The sequence below is a fragment of the Passer domesticus genome, chromosome 10 (genome assembly GCF_036417665.1).
Source record: "Passer domesticus isolate bPasDom1 chromosome 10, bPasDom1.hap1, whole genome shotgun sequence".
Classification (NCBI taxonomy): Eukaryota; Metazoa; Chordata; class Aves; order Passeriformes; family Passeridae; genus Passer; species Passer domesticus.
In genome coordinates, this window is record NC_087483.1 from 5,207,959 (window position 1) to 5,224,566 (window position 16,608).

The 16,608-nt window shown below is 48.0% G+C and overlaps 1 long non-coding RNA gene across 1 annotated transcript; it reads left to right on the top strand.

The window, feature by feature from the left end:
- Positions 1-7,804: 7,804 nt before the first annotated feature.
- Positions 7,805-15,953, top strand: LOC135308483 (uncharacterized). The gene is made up of 3 exons (XR_010368903.1): positions 7,805-9,209; positions 11,465-11,588; positions 14,770-15,953. It is a non-coding gene; the product is annotated as an uncharacterized LOC135308483 (long non-coding RNA).
- The last annotated feature ends 655 nt before the right edge of the window (positions 15,954-16,608 follow it).

Here is a 16,608-nt window from a genome sequence, read left to right on the forward strand (position 1 = left end):
CATTTATTGGCTTCAAGTCAGCTCTCTGTCTTTTCAGAGAAGCCCTGGATTCTCTCCTCTCCCTTTTGCACGGCAGCCTGCAGGACAGATGGAAAAGATTCTGGAGTAAAGGTGGGATCTGTTGTGAATAAGGGTGGAAGTATTTTGGCTGGGCAGTTGTGGGTATGCAAAGGCGTGGGAGTTGTGATTCATGAAATGCTTCCCTCCCCCAGCAGTTCCCCACCTTGCAAGGAGCCAGTTCTTGGTGCTGGGGAGCAGGGACTCAGTGGCCAGGCATTTGGCAGGAATGGTTCGGGAGCAGGCTCCAAGGCTGGAGCTGAGTGTCAGCCAGAGTACCTCCTCAGAGCAGCTCTGATGGAGCATCACCAGAAACAAAACAACATTTCCTGAAACTACTGCAGGGGAAGATAGAAAATTCATCCAGCCCTTGATCCAAGAGGGCGTAAAATGCACTAGGATTGTATTTTCTCTCCAGTTCCAAATAAAATCCCCAATATGGATGTGTTGAATGTTCCCAAGGAGCAAATTCAGCAGTAGCTGTGCCTGGAGAGATCATAACCAAAAAGACTGAAGTGTAAACTGAGCTGCAGCAGCACAGGATTTCTCTCTCCCTGACATCAGGGACTCTTGTATCTGTACATACCCTCAGTCCAGCACTGGGAATGATCTTTCCCAGCCATACTGGTGCTTGTCCTGACCTCAGTTCCTCTGTTAGGGAATGCATAAGCAAGGAAGATGCTCCATGTGCTCCACAGAGCGCCTAGATTTTAATCCATCTGCCTCAAATCCAGCCCAGGTACTTCCCTCTTGCACAGACAACCTGAGGATGAGCACATCAAAATGTTAATCAGATTCTCAGCAATACCCAACATCACTGAAATGTTTAAAATCAGCACAGGGAACAAGCCAATAACACTCTGCACAATCAATGCTGTCAACTCTCAGATTACCCAAGATCTCATTCAAAATGCTGCTCTGGGACTAACTTTGTGAGAAAAAGCTACAGTCCAGCAAGGCCTGGGGAATAGGAACTAACAAGCCTCAAAAGATTTAGAAACAGAAGATGTAGAAAAAAGGAATTTGGATTTTATTTTTCAGTCTTTGAGGTTCTGACTTACTGTTTCTAAACCACTAGGGACCAACAATACTTGCATAAGGCCTTGTTAGGAAAGTATCAAAGACTCCGTCAAAAGTATGAGGGAGTCAGCTTGAACTGTTCCTAAGGGGAAACTTCAAGACCAGGAAGAAAAAAATCAGTTTCCTTATTAACTAAGGAAGTTAACCCATTAAGCATCAATAACTTTGCAGAGCAGAAACCAAACAGTTTGGATTGTACACATGAACTACTGCACATGATCTGATCTCAAAGCCTATGAAAACACGGGCAAATCCTGAGTGAAAAGGTCTTGTACGCCTTTGGAAGGAAATGTGTATCTGCTGCTTTATAAAGAAACAAGATGCCTGCAAAACCAGAGTTCACATCCATGCACAAAAACTGGTTCTCCATTCTCCTGAGCAAAGGGACAAACCTCCCATGCTCAAATTAATATTTCCACTGTCCCAGTCCAGCAGGCAAGTGGGAAGGCCATGGACTCTTGGTCCAAACCAGAACGAACTACCGTGGAAATTACAGCTCCTGCCACCATGAAATTATCTGGGAACCAACTGATCCTTGGCATTCCATTCTCCACTCCCTCCTGAGCTATGCAGGACTGCTATGGAGGCAATCTTCCTTCCTAGTACTCTGGGAAAGCAAGTGCAAGAGCAATCCCAGCTGTGCTGAGCACAGGGCACTGCTCTCAGCCAAATTATTATTAATGCAAGTGTGCTGAGCAACCACAGGCCTTTGTGGGGAAGGGTTCAAGGGAGGGCAGATGCTGAAGGAAACATTCATCTCTGAGGGGAGGATGTCCTAAGAGCAGGGAAGATCAAAGAGGAGGAAAAGAACTCATTCAGTGCTTCTATTTCTTTGCCTCCATTTGTAATTGAGATGCTAAAGAAGAAAGATCTCAGAAAAAGAACCTTTTCTTTCCTCCCCACCAGTAACAAAAGGGTTTGCTGAATAGTGAAGTGTTTATGTATCAAATGGAGTTAAAATACCATTATGACCATCAGTGGCACAAATGCAGCAGGTGGAACCTGAGGCCAGTTGAGAGAGGGGATGGAGGTGGAGCCCTCTCTTCCCCTAGTGACACGGAAGTCTGTGTGCCATACGAGATCTGCAAAAAGCAAACTCCTCCTCAACCTGACATAAAACTAAACCTCAGGTTGGATCTTGTGTGCCCTAGAAGGGCTGCTCACACATCTGAGATGCTGTTCTGGCCTCTTTGGAAGCTCCCTGGATTCTATTTTTAAAATAGGATAAAGAAAGCAGTGCTTTACTGAATCATGGGCTTTGTTTTTTAGCTGAAAATATGCACCGAAAATGGCTAAGTGATCCATTTGAGCTGTTATGGGAAGAACTGAGTTCAGTTCAGTCAACACACAAAACTCCACTAGTCACCACTACCTGCTCCTCATGAGTGTGAGCAAACCTGCTGGTCAAAAGCCAGTTCACAGTTTATTGGTCCAGAACAGGAACAGAAATAGAAGCATTAAACAAATGTCTTTGCCCTGCCCTGTTCCCTCTGCTGTTGTTGCAGCACAGAAAGGCTCCAAGAAGTTTGTCAGTGAATTCATCATAGTATCCATGAAATTGCTAGGACATGGCAGTACTCCTTGGCAATCAGCTTGGGGGGGTTGAGGGTTTTACTCCTCTCTCCTCTGAAGCCACTGAGTACATGACTCAGAAAATTGGTGTTGCAAGGTTCCCAGGTTCTCTTCAAATGGAGGGGTGGAGCTTCCCACTGCTCCAGAAGCAAAGCCAAACACCACACAGTGAATGGATTTTTCCCACATGCTGAGACTCAAGAGCTTGAAGGAGCTCCTAGAAATAGAAAGCTTCCTTACCTGCCTTGGAAAACTTTGCTTGGTACTCTACAGCACAGTCCTGCCCATGTTTGTGAGGACACCTGAGGTCGTGAGTAAAAAACATCACTGCCCTTTTCTGCTCAGTTCTGTGGGGAAGGAAACAGTGTTTAAAGCAGATTTGTAACCAGGTCTGTAACTAGAATGTCTCACAACCCCTGTGACCACCCAGGGCAGAGTCCCTTCCCAAGGAGTTAAGGTGGGCAGAACACATTCAGGACATGAAGAGCCTCACCAAAAAATTGCCTCTCTCAGGGGCTGCAGAATCTTTCTCTCCAAATTAGTGCCTCATGCTGTAAGTTTTAAGTGGTAGCAGATGTTGGCAGCAAGCTCCAGACCTTTGTTTCCCAGATTCCCAGATAACTGCTGCTTTTGTGCAAGCCCTTCTCTAGCAATAACAATAATTAAGCGTCATTTCTACAAGGTCTTTCATTCAGCAGTCCCAAAGGGCTCAATAAATTTAACAAACCATTAATACTCAACAGATTTACTGGTTTGCAATTCTAAAAAGGCTGCATTCTTTTCCAGGATCCTCCACATTCCCACAAATGGCAGGTACCCTAATTACCATAATTACCATAATCACCATAATCATCTATCAGTTTGCAGAGAAGCAGAACTAGGGGATGCCAAAGGCCACAGTACATTCTGCTAATAACAAAAGGATTTAAGCAGAGTTCCTGGCCTTTAACTTTGTTCCCACTATGAGCAGGAAACCACCAGAAATTCACACGCACTGATAAGTTCATCTAGCCAGAACACTGAACTGAAAGGCAAGGATGCATTCCCAGAGCACATGAAAAACCCACTGAAGATTCAAGAAAAATCCAAGCCCAATCCAAGCAATAAAAAAATTTTTCACTAGGATGCCTTAAGCTCATGAAAATTTAATTTAGTGGCCCAAGCAGGACATTGAGAGAGATGCAGTAGTCACCAAAAAACTGTAATCTTGCTTTCACATCCCTCTGGATTCCCCCTAAAAAAATAAATCATGGAAGGTATTGCTTGAGAGGACGAGTCTTGCCTCAACAACAGTGCCATCTCTTTACACCACCTAGATCAGACACACAACTGTGGCCTTACAGTTCCTGAAGGAACCTGCAGGAAAGATGGAGAGAGTCTATTTCCAAGGGCCTGGGGTGACAGAACAAAGGGGAATGGATTCAACCTGACAGAAGGCAGGTTACACTCTCCCAAAAACTGACCTCACCTCCTAGCAAAAGCACAGGAGCTGAGCATCCAAGCCTGGGCTGCACAAAAAAGGAGGAACAGGTTTTGGCTAAAGCACAACTCACACAATTATCAGCTGTGAGGGTGTGGGCAAGCAGCAGTGATTCCTTGAACTGTATCTGAACCTCAGTGCAAAGCAAAATATTTCTTTTTATTTCCTAATCATAGAATATCTTGCATTGGAAGGGTCACTGATCCAACTGCACACTTGACAGAGTCTCTTTAACTTCTACATTTATTATGCTGCTACTATCAAAGGCAGTTCAAGATCTGTCACAATATTTGAATTATATTGCATTTGTTCCTATTTTAGGCGACATAAAGAGGCTTTTGCAGAAATCTCAGGTAGTTTGAGACCATGGCTCAAGAGTCACAGTAATATAAACTGCAACTTAGCTGTATATCTCAGTTCATAGTTGCAATAATTAGAGATTCAAGGGTTTTTTTGCCTAAACTTTATCTATTTACAATGAAGACTGCACAAGGTCTAACACCACATCACAATCATTTTGTAACACATCATGCAATAAAATCCAGTGTTTCATTGCACCTTGTCCTGGATACAGTGAGAATACTCCCACCCTCTCCAAAGCTTCCTTGCCTCTGATTATCAGATTTACTTCTCCTGCTGGTGTCTCACACTCTGTGCATGAAACAGGAATCAGAAGTGGGAACCGTGGCTATGGGAAGGGCTTCTTTCTCTATTTTCTACCAAGCACACCTTGGATAACTGATCACAACCAGCTGACAGCACAGCCCAAGGGAGACACGGCCAAACTCTTCTCAGCTGAATTAAAATAACAGCAAATAAATAATCTGGATTGTATTTATAAAGTCACAAGACCAGTGCTTGGCCCTGGCTAGGGGTGAGGAGAAGGCCCATCCAAGGTGACACCCAATTCTTTTCAGCTGAAATAAATTTAATTCCTACCAAGGGAAGCCAGGTTTCACAAGCTGTAACAGGGAAAGCGTTCACTGGACAGAGACTGTGTGAATGCATAAGAGGGACTAGTCTAGGGCCCGTTTTTTAAATCATGCAGAAATGTAACAGCTTTTTATTCCATTTTATGAGTCAGTGCTCCCAATGGAAAGAGCACACACATCATGGCTTTGGCACTGCACACCACTGCATTTCCTACCAGCCCCATTCTGCCACGGATCCCATCCATTTGGTAAACCTCTTCAAGGAGGGCTTTGTGCCAGCAGTGCTCTCCAGGAGCAGGAGGGGGCAAGGCAGGGATGTGTCAGAGGAAGGATGAATGCCCTCTCCTTGCAGCCCCTGCAGCACAAACCACCCCTGCAAGAAAAACAAATGAGCCCAGAAAGCATCTGGGAAATTGCTGAGAGAAAGGTCCCCTCCTGGCATGAGTCAAGCTCCAAAATAGTTCAAGGAGCTGCTCTGGCTTGCCATGGGGACAAATTGTCCAGCAGAACCTCTGACAGCTTTTCTCCCCACTGATTCACTCCTCAGTATGCCACTGGGCTGACAGACACAAGGATGCCCAGGTGATCATGAAGGCCACAGGGGTTTTAACAGGCCTCTCATGGTCCTTCAGTGTCACAAACACTGCAAAGTGTTTGAGAGAAACCTTGAAAGTGTTTGAGAGGTCCCCAAGCTCCCAGGTTCTAGAGGGTTTCTGTTTTGGCTACAGAGTGTGTCTGGGAGGGCTGCACAACTGCCAAGGTGCTCAAGACCTAATTAAAAAATTAAAAAACAGAATCAAAGGATCCAGCTCTAAACCCAGCCTGAAACCTAGGACAAGCCTTTGGTGAGTTAATGAACTTGCCAAGAGATCTCTGAGTCCACAGTGCCTTATCTTCCTTTTAATTCTAAGCTCCTTCCCCAGTATCTTCGGACTAAATCCATCTCCCCAGTCATGTCAGAGGGTCCAGAGTGCTTAAGCACACAAAACCATCACATATTACATGTGGGGTAAGTGCTTCAAATTATGGTAATTCTTATAATTTCCTTTTCTGACTCTGTCCCCCAGTCACACTCAGGTTGTGAATGCATTACTAAATATCATAGTTCATCCTTAAAGTCCCTTTGTCTGCAACTATTATTAGATTTTATGAGTTTTAGCTAATTTGGACTGTGTGAATAAACAATTTGCCAGGCCAAAACATTAAAATGAACATGCTTTCAGTGCAGTAACTTGAATTTCCCAAAATTATTCCTCCTGCTGACTGGTTTTGCTGCTGTAGAGCTGACTACTCACAAGGGACAACACACACACTGTGGAGGCAAGGGCTGATACCAGCTCCACCAACAAACACAAAATACAAACAGGCAAAAACCCAACAGGTTTCAAACATGAATGTTGAAGGATGCCAAATTCTGTCACAAGTTCTACAGGGACAAGAAGCTAAGAGTTGTTTCGAGTTTTCCAGCTGCATCTATGGTGTACAAGAAAAGTCCTCCAGTAATTCTCAATAAGATCTCTTTTGGAGTCAAAACTTTGGTTTTTGAGTCCACCCTCCCTCTGCATGACTTCTGTCTAAGGCAACTATTACGGGGAAAAGCATCATTTGCCATTGTGTGGGATACAACCAACCAGAAGAAAGTGCTCCTGTGGTGCGCTGTTAAGTTGATCAGAACAGATATGCTGGTATTTCTGAGTTCAGCCTCCCCCACTCAACAATTCTGGTGCCATAAGTGGTAAATTTACTCCTTTACTAGAATCTAAGTTCTGTACTATGTGCCTAGAGACAGCAGGAAGTTTAGAGGTAGAGGTAAAAGTAGCACTGCCTTCTCCCTCATGTAAAAGACACTGAAAAGCAGAAATAAATTTGAATGTAGGGTTAAACAGGTCAGTATTTGTTTATTTTTCCTTCCCTCTCTGCTGTTTCCTATGCTTTAGGCACTCTTGTTCTCAGTGTCTTCCTAACAGAGCCTGCAAAATTCCTTATCACAGATGTCCTCTTCCCACTGGCCAGATGTGTTCTGTAGGGGTTGTGCTAGATCTGACATGGGATCCTTGTCCTCTCTGAACTCACTGGAAGGTTTTCCATGGGCTTCTGTGAGAGCAGCACTGCAACAATATGACTTAAATCCTGCCTACATGGAATAGGATTTGGTTTATATCCATACATAAACCAGAAGATGGCCCCTTATAGTTACCTTGACAGTTTAAATTTTTATTTTTAAAAGGCTTTCAGCTAAGGTTTCCTGACTTTTATTTATGATAGCTTAGATCCTTGTAAAAAAGTCTGGAGTAAATCCACGCTTCCAACAGGGCACATCGTACAAAAGTCTGGGAACTCTTAACCGCAGGAAAAATGACCAGGCTTTGGGATGACTCATCGTGGCTATTTTGCAAAGATGTTGGAAGAAACTGGGAAGCAAAGATTAATTAATGTACTTCCCACTCTTCTGTAAATTCCCAACTGCTCTGCCTCACTTTCAGAAGGCCCCAGCACACACAGAAGCATTGCTCTGCCTGCAGACACACAGCAAGGACTGGGGCCACTCTCAGACTGTTTACAGAAGTGTGGGGTGACAGGACACAGGGAATGGCTTCCCACTGACAGAGGGCAGGGTTAGATAAGAAACTGGGAAAAAATCCTTCCCTGTGAGGGTGGTGAGGCCCAGAGTGCCCAGAGAAGCTGTGGCTGCCCCTGGATCCCTGGAAGTGTCCAAGGCCATGGTGGACAGGGCTTGGAGCACAAGGTGTCCCTGCCCATGGCAGGGGGTAGAACAAGATGGGCTTTAAGGCTCCTTCCAACCCAAAGCATTCCAGGATTCCTGTGAAATTCTTTCTAAATGGCTTTTTCTTGAGACTCTAGGAACATTTTTGCAAATGCCAGAAAGAATCATGTTCTAGTGAAGAATACTTCATTAAAGGCTCTTCAGATACTATGAAAGACCTGAAAATTGGATAAGTGCAAGTTACAGTAAGAATTTTCTAAAAGGGGAAAGAACTTCTCTCTCAACTGGACCAGAGCCCAACATCCTTCCCAGCAGTGTCTCATAGGGAGGACATCCCACTCACACTGGAATGTTATTTTTACTAATGAAAGTTAAGCAGTGAAGTTGCTTATTATAAAAAAACAACAATGCAACAAGTTGTGCCCTTCTATGGGGAAAAAAAACCCCTCATCTGTCACTTCTCATGATAAAAAAATGTCAACATTTGAAACTTATCATTTCAGAGTCAATATTCCTGCTCATCTTTGGAGGAGATGTGTAGGGGTGCATTAGTTTTAAGTTGGTTTATTCCTGTACCCCCCATTCTGTTTATGGTTCTGCCCGGGCTCTCTCTCTCTCTCTCCCTCTTCTTGATTGTCCTGTCAGTTACACTTTTATCTCTTCTAAGACCTCCCTGGCTGCCTGTCCGTTATTCAGTGTCCATTCCTTTCCATCTAGAATCTTCTGTCCAGGACACTGAGAGATTGGCCCGAAGGTCGGGGCTCAACCCCCAGTTTATTCCCACTGGAGATCCGAGATGTTTGTTATGCGTTATTCCCTCCTCTCAAAATTTTAGATTGGTTAATGTATCCTGTTTATAAAGCTTTGCCGAGCAAGCATTTTTGTCCGCGCCCGACGCTGCTTCAATAAACATCTCCCTTTTCCCTGTCCGCGCGGTCCTGTCTTTCTCCTGCGAGACGCAGACTGACTACACTGCAGACAGCTCCGGGAATTCTCGCTCTCCTAAAGGCTTTTCGCCTTAAGCACTCTCCCCAGGAAATCTTTCCGCGGGAGAGTGCCCTTCCCGCTTCGGTACTGCCGGCGGCACTGCCCACAGCAGCCGGGGACCCAGAGGCCAGTCGTAGCCGCTGCAGATTGGCGCTCAGCCGTGGGGCTATCCGACACCACCGCGGACCCTACGACAGAGAAATCCCGGAGCCAGCGGGCTCGGCTCGTTGAAACACCGGAAAGTTTCTCATGAGACGTTAACCTACCCCGTGGGATAGCGGACCCATTTTCATGGGTATCGCTCCACCGGGGACTGGGTCGGTAGCTCCGTGCACTCCGGAGTCGATCCATTCGCAGGAGCCGCCTTCCCTAGAACGTGAGTTTTCTCTTCCTTTCTTTCTCCCCCCCCCCACTTTCTTAACTTACGCCGGTTTCGCCCGGTACGCCGTTTTCGTACGGCTTTCTCGTAACTTTTGCCGGCATTGCCCGGCGGTGGGGGGTTACTCCAAAGGTCCTTTCTCTCACGTTTTTTCCAGGGTTGGTGGTTTGAGCTTTTTACCATCTCATTATGGGTGCTCGTTTTACCAAAGCTCAAAAAAGACACTTTAATTTTGTTTCTGCTATCCTTTCTCAGGGGGGTTTTGAAAAATTCGAAAAAAAAGAAATTAAACAACTAATCATTTGGCTGTCTGCTCAGTTCCCAGAAGTTTCCCCTGAACAAATTCACGATTGGCGTTTTTGGGGACAAGTTTGCACTAAATTAGGAGAATTGGCTAAATCGGGGAGCTCTTCGCTTTCGCGGACTGCTTTCTGGGCTTCCCAAATTAGGAAAGTTCTGAAGTCCCAGAGGAAACTGAGCAGAAAGCCGTCTGACGTGCGTTTTGTTCCCAGCTCACCTTGTTCCCTCTGTTCTGTTCCTTCCCCCGCTGCCCCCGAGCGCGGAAACCTGAAAGCGGCAGCCTACGATGGCACCGCACAGAAACAAAGTCACTGCTCCGACCCCTTTCGGAATTCTCCCCGTCCTCATTCTGACTCGGTTAAGAACACTCGCAGCTGCGAAAGTCCAGTTCGTTTTAATATTCCCCCCCCCTCTCCTCCTCCTTCCCCGCCATCTGCCCCACTTTTACAGGATAGCTCACAGGGAGCCCGAAATGGCGGACACCGCGTGGCGCCTCCCGCCGGAATTCCTTCTTCTTCCCAAAAAACACTTCTTTCTCGTTACGACTCTTTCCCTTCTCCGGTTTCCCCTCCCGCTCCTCCTCCCTCCGCCCCTCCCCTCCCTCCTCCCGATTCCACGCCCCGCGGCACTTCCACTCCGGCGTCGGCTCCTCCCCCATACCACGTCTCCCAGGCGGGGACAAAGTCGTCAGCCGTCTCCGCCCCCATTCTTATCTCTCCCCCTCCTTCTTCCCCTCTCAGCTCCGGTTCCCACGCTCCGTCCGGAGCCGCGGCGGGGGGGGCTGAAGGCCAGATTCCAGAGCCGCCAGTCCTCTCGGCGGCACCGGTCACTTACCAGCCCGGGATGGGGGGGGGGAACCAGCCCCAGTGGAGCCCGTTCCCACATCACTCGATAAAGGAGCTGTGCAAAGCCCAAAAAGACTTCTCCCGGGAGAGTGAATACTTCCGGGGAATTCTGAGAGCCACACTCTCTGACACCGTGGTCACCCCTGCAGATTTAAGGCGGCTGTTCTCCTGTCTTTTAAACCCCACAGAATTCCTGGTTTGGGAAAAACATTGGCAGAGAGAAATTGGTAAAATCTTGCCCTCGCTGCGGGAGAACCAAGTGACAGCCACAGATCTGCAGGGGGGTGTGTTAACAACCGACCACTTGTGTGGGACAGGGGCATGGCAGGATGGGCAGGCTCAAGCGTGGTATGTTCCAGTGGAGGCTTTAAAGGAGGGAGCCAAAGCAGCCGAGCGGGCTTTCTTCACCTTACGGTCTCTTGTTGCCCCCTTAACATCATATATGAAAATCATTCAAGAATCTAACGAGCCCTTTTTAAGCTTTGTTGAGCGCCTCCGCAGGGCGATCGAGACGCAGGTCCATGATGAGTCGATTAAGAGGGGAATCCTCACTGAGGTGGCAGCGACGAATGCAAATCCAGCTTGCAAGGCTGCTATCCTCAGCTTGCCGCTAGATCCTCCCCCCACGCTGGATCAGATGCTAGACGTCTGTGACCGCAAACTCGCTATCATCGCGGGGGAACCCGACCAGCAACCCAGGGCTCCAGCTCGAAGGGTAGCTGCCACCGACCTGGAGGAAGTCACCACAGCTGCTGCTGCTGCCCCGTCCCGACAGCCCAACACACCAAAGCTGCAACCCCGGACGGATGCACCGTGTCACCTGTGCAACCAATCCGGGCATTGGATGCCAGACTGTCCCCTGAGGCGGGAGTTTTACGAATTTAAAAAGAAACATCGGCCTCAGGGGACCCCACAACACCAACCAAAAAACTAAATTGCAAGCGCGCCTCCTCCCCGCGCCACGATAAAAATAGGGCAGGTGTCACCATTCCACCACGCGGGGAAAAGGGAAGGGAGGGGGACCTCCAGCAGGACCTGCCGGTTGCCACAGACTCTAAAACTTTACCAGACTTAACTTCTCACGAACCTATTTCTGATCTTTTTCAGGCGGTACCTCGGCCAGTCCTAACAACCACTTCCAGGACGACCCCCTTTCGGTTGCAGTTGACGGAGCCGCTCCATCTTATTGACTCAAATATCCAACTCGTCTCCGTCAGTCCGGAGTGCCCAGGTACCTGGCATCGGACCAAGGGTGGGTTCATCACGGTTGGAGATTCTAAATCTACACCACAAGACATTCACATCATCCCGGGTCTCATATCATCAGACCCGAAGATATTCGAAATAGCCATGTATTGTGCCAGCCCTCCCACCTTTCTGCCTCGGGGTCAAATTGTGGCGCAAGCCATTCCTATCCCTGAGGAGCTCTGGGACTCCAAGCCACCCAAAACATCCACATCCTCACACCTCCCATCGGTGGCTTGGGCTCAGACCCTAGGCAAAGAAAAACCAAGAATCACCTGCAGCCTACAGAAAGGTGGGGACCAGAGGTTCGTTCACGGGCTTCTGGACACTGGAGCAGATGTCACGGTCATTCCCTCACGGGATTGGCCGTCGCATTGGGAGTTGCATGACGCAGCAGAGCGGATCCGAGGTGTAGGAGGGATCCAATTGGCGAAACAATCTAAGAGCATTGTGCAAATTATGGGGCCGGATGGACAATTAGCATCTGTACGTCCATTTGTTTTAGATTACACGGAGCCCCTGTGGGGGAGGGACCTGCTCGCCCAGTGGGGAGCCCGTATTGACTTACCAGCGGCTCCCCAGGTTTTTGGGGCAGCGGTCACTGAAGAGCGCCCTACCCAGAAACTGAATTGGCTGACTGACACACCTGTCTGGGTAGAACAGTGGCCGCTTTCTAAACAGAAATTAAAGGCGCTCGAGGAGCTCGTGGAGGAACAGCTGCAGCGAGGTCACCTGGTGAAGACCACGTCTCCGTGGAACTCCCCAGTGTTTGTCATAAAGAAACCTAATAAAGAGAAGTGGCGGCTCCTTCACGACCTTAGACAAATTAACAACGTCATTGAAGACATGGGTCCCCTCCAACCAGGGATGCCCTCCCCAACAATGCTCCCCCAAAATTGGAATTTAGCCGTAATTGACATCAAAGATTGCTTTTTCCAAATTCCCCTACACCCGGACGATGCGCCGCGTTTTGCTTTCTCGGTTCCTACCATTAACCGAGAGGCCCCTAGGAGGCGCTACCACTGGACAGTTTTGCCCCAAGGCTTGAAAAACAGTCCAGTAATTTGCCAGTGGTATGTCTCTTCCTTGCTCTCATCAGTCAGGGCAAAGGCAACCAACGCTACAATTTTCCATTACATGGATGACATTCTCGTATGTGCTCCAACTGATGACGAACTTGCTCACAGTCTTGACCTAACAATCAATGCATTGGTTGCTGCAGGGTTCGAGTTGCAGCAGGACAAAATTCAAAGAATGCCACCCTGGAAATATCTAGGTCTTACAATTAGCAAAACAACTATCACACCACAAAAAATTACAATTCGAAATTCCATTCGAACGCTTTCTGATGCCCAGCAGCTGTGTGGGTCTCTGAATTGGGTAAGGCCTTGGCTAGGCATTCCCACCGAAGACCTGGCCCCCCTTTTCAATTTATTGAAAGGGGGAGAGGAGCTTAGTTCTCCCAGGTCGGTGTTCCTTAGTCACCAAAGGTCCAAAAGAATGACGAAGCCACAGGAGCTGGTGGCGGAACTGATCCGTAAGGCTCGCCTTCGGATCAGGGAGTTGGCAGGTGTGGATTTCACATGTATTCACATACCACTCAAATTAGATTCGGCCCACTTTACAAAAGCTATGTTGGAACACCTTCTCCAAGAGAATGAGGCCCTGCAGTTCGCTTTGGACAGCTACACTGGTCAGATTTCTATTCATCGGCCGGCTCACAAAATTTTTAATTCGGAAGTCCAGTTTAAATTATCTCTTCAGCAGGTTCAGAGTAGGACTCCTTTGAAGGCTCTGACTGTTTTCACTGATGCATCCGGCGCATCCCACAAGTCAGTCTTGACTTGGAGGGATCCGCAGACTCAGCAGTGGGAAGCTGACATCAAAGAGGTGGAAGGATCACCTCAAGTAGCTGAGTTAGATGCTGTTGTCAGAGCTTTCGAGAAGTTCCCTGGACCATTCAATCTAGTCACTGATTCCGCTTATGTAGCAGGAGTAGTTGCCCGTTCAGAACAAGCGATTCTGCAGGAGGTGTCCAACATAGCCCTCTATCAGTTGCTCACCAAATTAGTAAGATTAGTCTCTCACCGAGAACATCCGTTTTATGTGATGCATGTGCGGTCCCACACTAACCTGCCAGGGTTCGTTGCCGAGGGGAACAGGAGGGCGGACGCCCTCGCTGCCCCTGTGCAGGTGGCCCCGCTCCCAGACGTGTTCCGCCAGGCTAAGATCAGCCACTAGCTCTACCATCAGAATGCGCCGGGTCTGGTCAGGCAGTTCCAACTTAGCCGTGACCAGGCCAAGGCCATTGTGGCCACATGCCCCCACTGTCAGTCCTTCCAGCTTCCAACTGTTAACACGGGGGCTAACCCTCGAGGATTGGCGAGTTGCGAGGTGTGGCAGTCCGATGTTACACACGTCTCTGAGTTTGGAAAACTGAAGTTCGTTCACGTGTCAGTAGATACCTTTTCTGGCGCGGTTTTTGCCTCCGCCCACACAGGGGAGAAGGCAAATGACACCAAGAAACACCTACTTCTAGCCTTCTCCACGCTGGGCGTTCCAAAAGTATTAAAAACTGACAACGGCCCAGCATACAAATCCAGGGAACTGCGCAACTTCCTGCAGCAATGGGGAATAGAACATAAGACCGGCATCCCCTATTCCCCAACAGGTCAAGCTGTAGTGGAGCGGACCCATCAGAGCCTCAAAAGGGTCCTCCAACAACAACGTGAGGCAATGAAGATGGAGTCCCCCCAGGTCCGCCTTGCCAGGGCCCTTTTTACAATCAATTTTTTAAACTGCTCTTTCGAAAATCTAAATCCACCCATTGTTCGGCACTTTAGGCAACACCAACAACTGCAGCCGAAAGAGAAGCCTCCAGTTCTCGTAAAGGACCCCGAGACCTGGAGGACGGAGGGACCTTTTGACCTTGTCACCTGGGGGAGGGGATACGCCTGCGTTTCCACTCCCTCGGGTCCAAAATGGGTCCCTTCAAAATGGGTCAAGCCATACACCGCCTCCAGTAAAGTTCCAACTAAGAAAGTGGCACAGGTCGAAGAGGCCTGCTGGAGGAGAAAAAAGAGGCCTTCTGAAGGAGGTTTAGACCTCCCGGAGCAGAACCATTCCTAATGTTTTACCTGTATGACTTTTTGTCTTGTTCTTTTCAGAAAGCCCGAGAATGTCCATCCCCATAACCCACATCGAGCTGATCATTTTCTGGAACTTTTTTGCCATCGCGAGCTCATGGATTGTCCCTCAACCCAAGCAAAACATTTGGAAGATGCTCGCTGGCGCCCTCGGCAGAGATCATTTGTGTCTCTCCGCCACCTCGGCAGCAGACCCCTTGTCGACCTGCCTTGTGGGGATCCCGCTTCCTCCAAAAGAGTTTCCCGAGCCCCTTTACTCCTTCCTTGAACCCCTTTCCCAAAATAAAGTTTTCAGTCCCTCTAGTCCCAATCCCAATCCAATCTGGAGGAGGCTAATGTCCAAATTGAATATATCTAAATCTGACCCCACCGAATTTAAATTGCTCGGCTCCGCGTCAGCAAATTTGTGTGTTCAACTTTTCCCTTCCCGCGACCGCTACGAAAAATCTTTTACACCAATTATAGAACAGAATCAAAACTACGCGGCAGGGAATTGGTGTTCTGTCACCTCTCATATTACCACCCCCATCTCATTTGACGATAAACCCAGATCCCTCCCCAACGGCGTATTTTTCATTTGCGGAAACCGAGCATGGGCAGGTATCCCCCCTCGCCTTCTAGGAGGCCCGTGTACATTTGGACGGCTGACGCTGTTTGCTCCCAACAATTCCCAAATTAAAGATTGGAAGGAGAAAATTGTCGCACACAATTCGGTCCGCGTAGCAAGAGACCTTAAAGATTTAGATGAACAGTGCGACTCCAAAATTGTTCATTGGTCAAAGCCAGAAGGTGTCGCATGGACAGTGTTTCTCCCATGGGTGTCTATTGCAAAGTCTCTAGGTGAATTAGCTCACCTGGAGTGTTGGGTAGCCAGACAGGCCAATTTTACCTCAGCCGCTCTAAGCAACCTCCTAGCAGACGAGGAAATAACAAGGCAGGCGACTCTCCAAAACCGGGCAGCAATAGACTTCCTATTGCTGCTTCAGGATCACCGGTGTGAGGAGTTCGAAGGGCTCTGCTGCCTCAATTTATCATCCAAAGCCGGGGACGCCAGAAGATCTATTGACCAAATGAAGGGAATGATCAGCGACATTAAGGAGAAAACATCAGACTGGTTGGGAGACATCTTTACGGGATGGGGTCTCTCGGGCTGGGTAGTCTCTATTTTGAAAACTGTTGTTTTAGTCCTTTTCATTTTGCTGGTCATTTCAATTGCAATTTCTGTCGTTTGGAGAATTCTTAGAAGGCTTATAGTTAAATCGATGTCTGCTTTAGAAGTGAATCGGGTGGTAGTCGAAGAACAGATTATGGACGAAAGTCAAGAAGAAGGTGCCGAAGAAGACAAGCAGTTAAAAGACCACCCTGGGTCAGATGAGTCCTCAGAAGATGGTGTTTAAGTTACCCCACTGCTCCTTTTTCTTTTTAAACAAAGAAGGGGGAAATGTAGGGGTGCATTAGTTTTAAGTTGGTTTATTCCTGTACCCCCCATTCTGTTTATGGTTCTGCCCGGGCTCTCTCTCTCTCTCTCCCTCTTCTTGATTGTCCTGTCAGTTACACTTTTATCTCTTCTAAGACCTCCCTGGCTGCCTGTCCGTTATTCAGTGTCCATTCCTTTCCATCTAGAATCTTCTGTCCAGGACACTGAGAGATTGGCCCGAAGGTCGGGGCTCAACCCCCAGTTTATTCCCACTGGAGATCCGAGATGTTTGTTATGCGTTATTCCCTCCTCTCAAAATTTTAGATTGGTTAATGTATCCTGTTTATAAAGCTTTGCCGAGCAAGCATTTTTGTCCGCGCCCGACGCTGCTTCAATAAACATCTCCCTTTTCCCTGTCCGCGCGGTCCTGTCTTTCTCCTGCG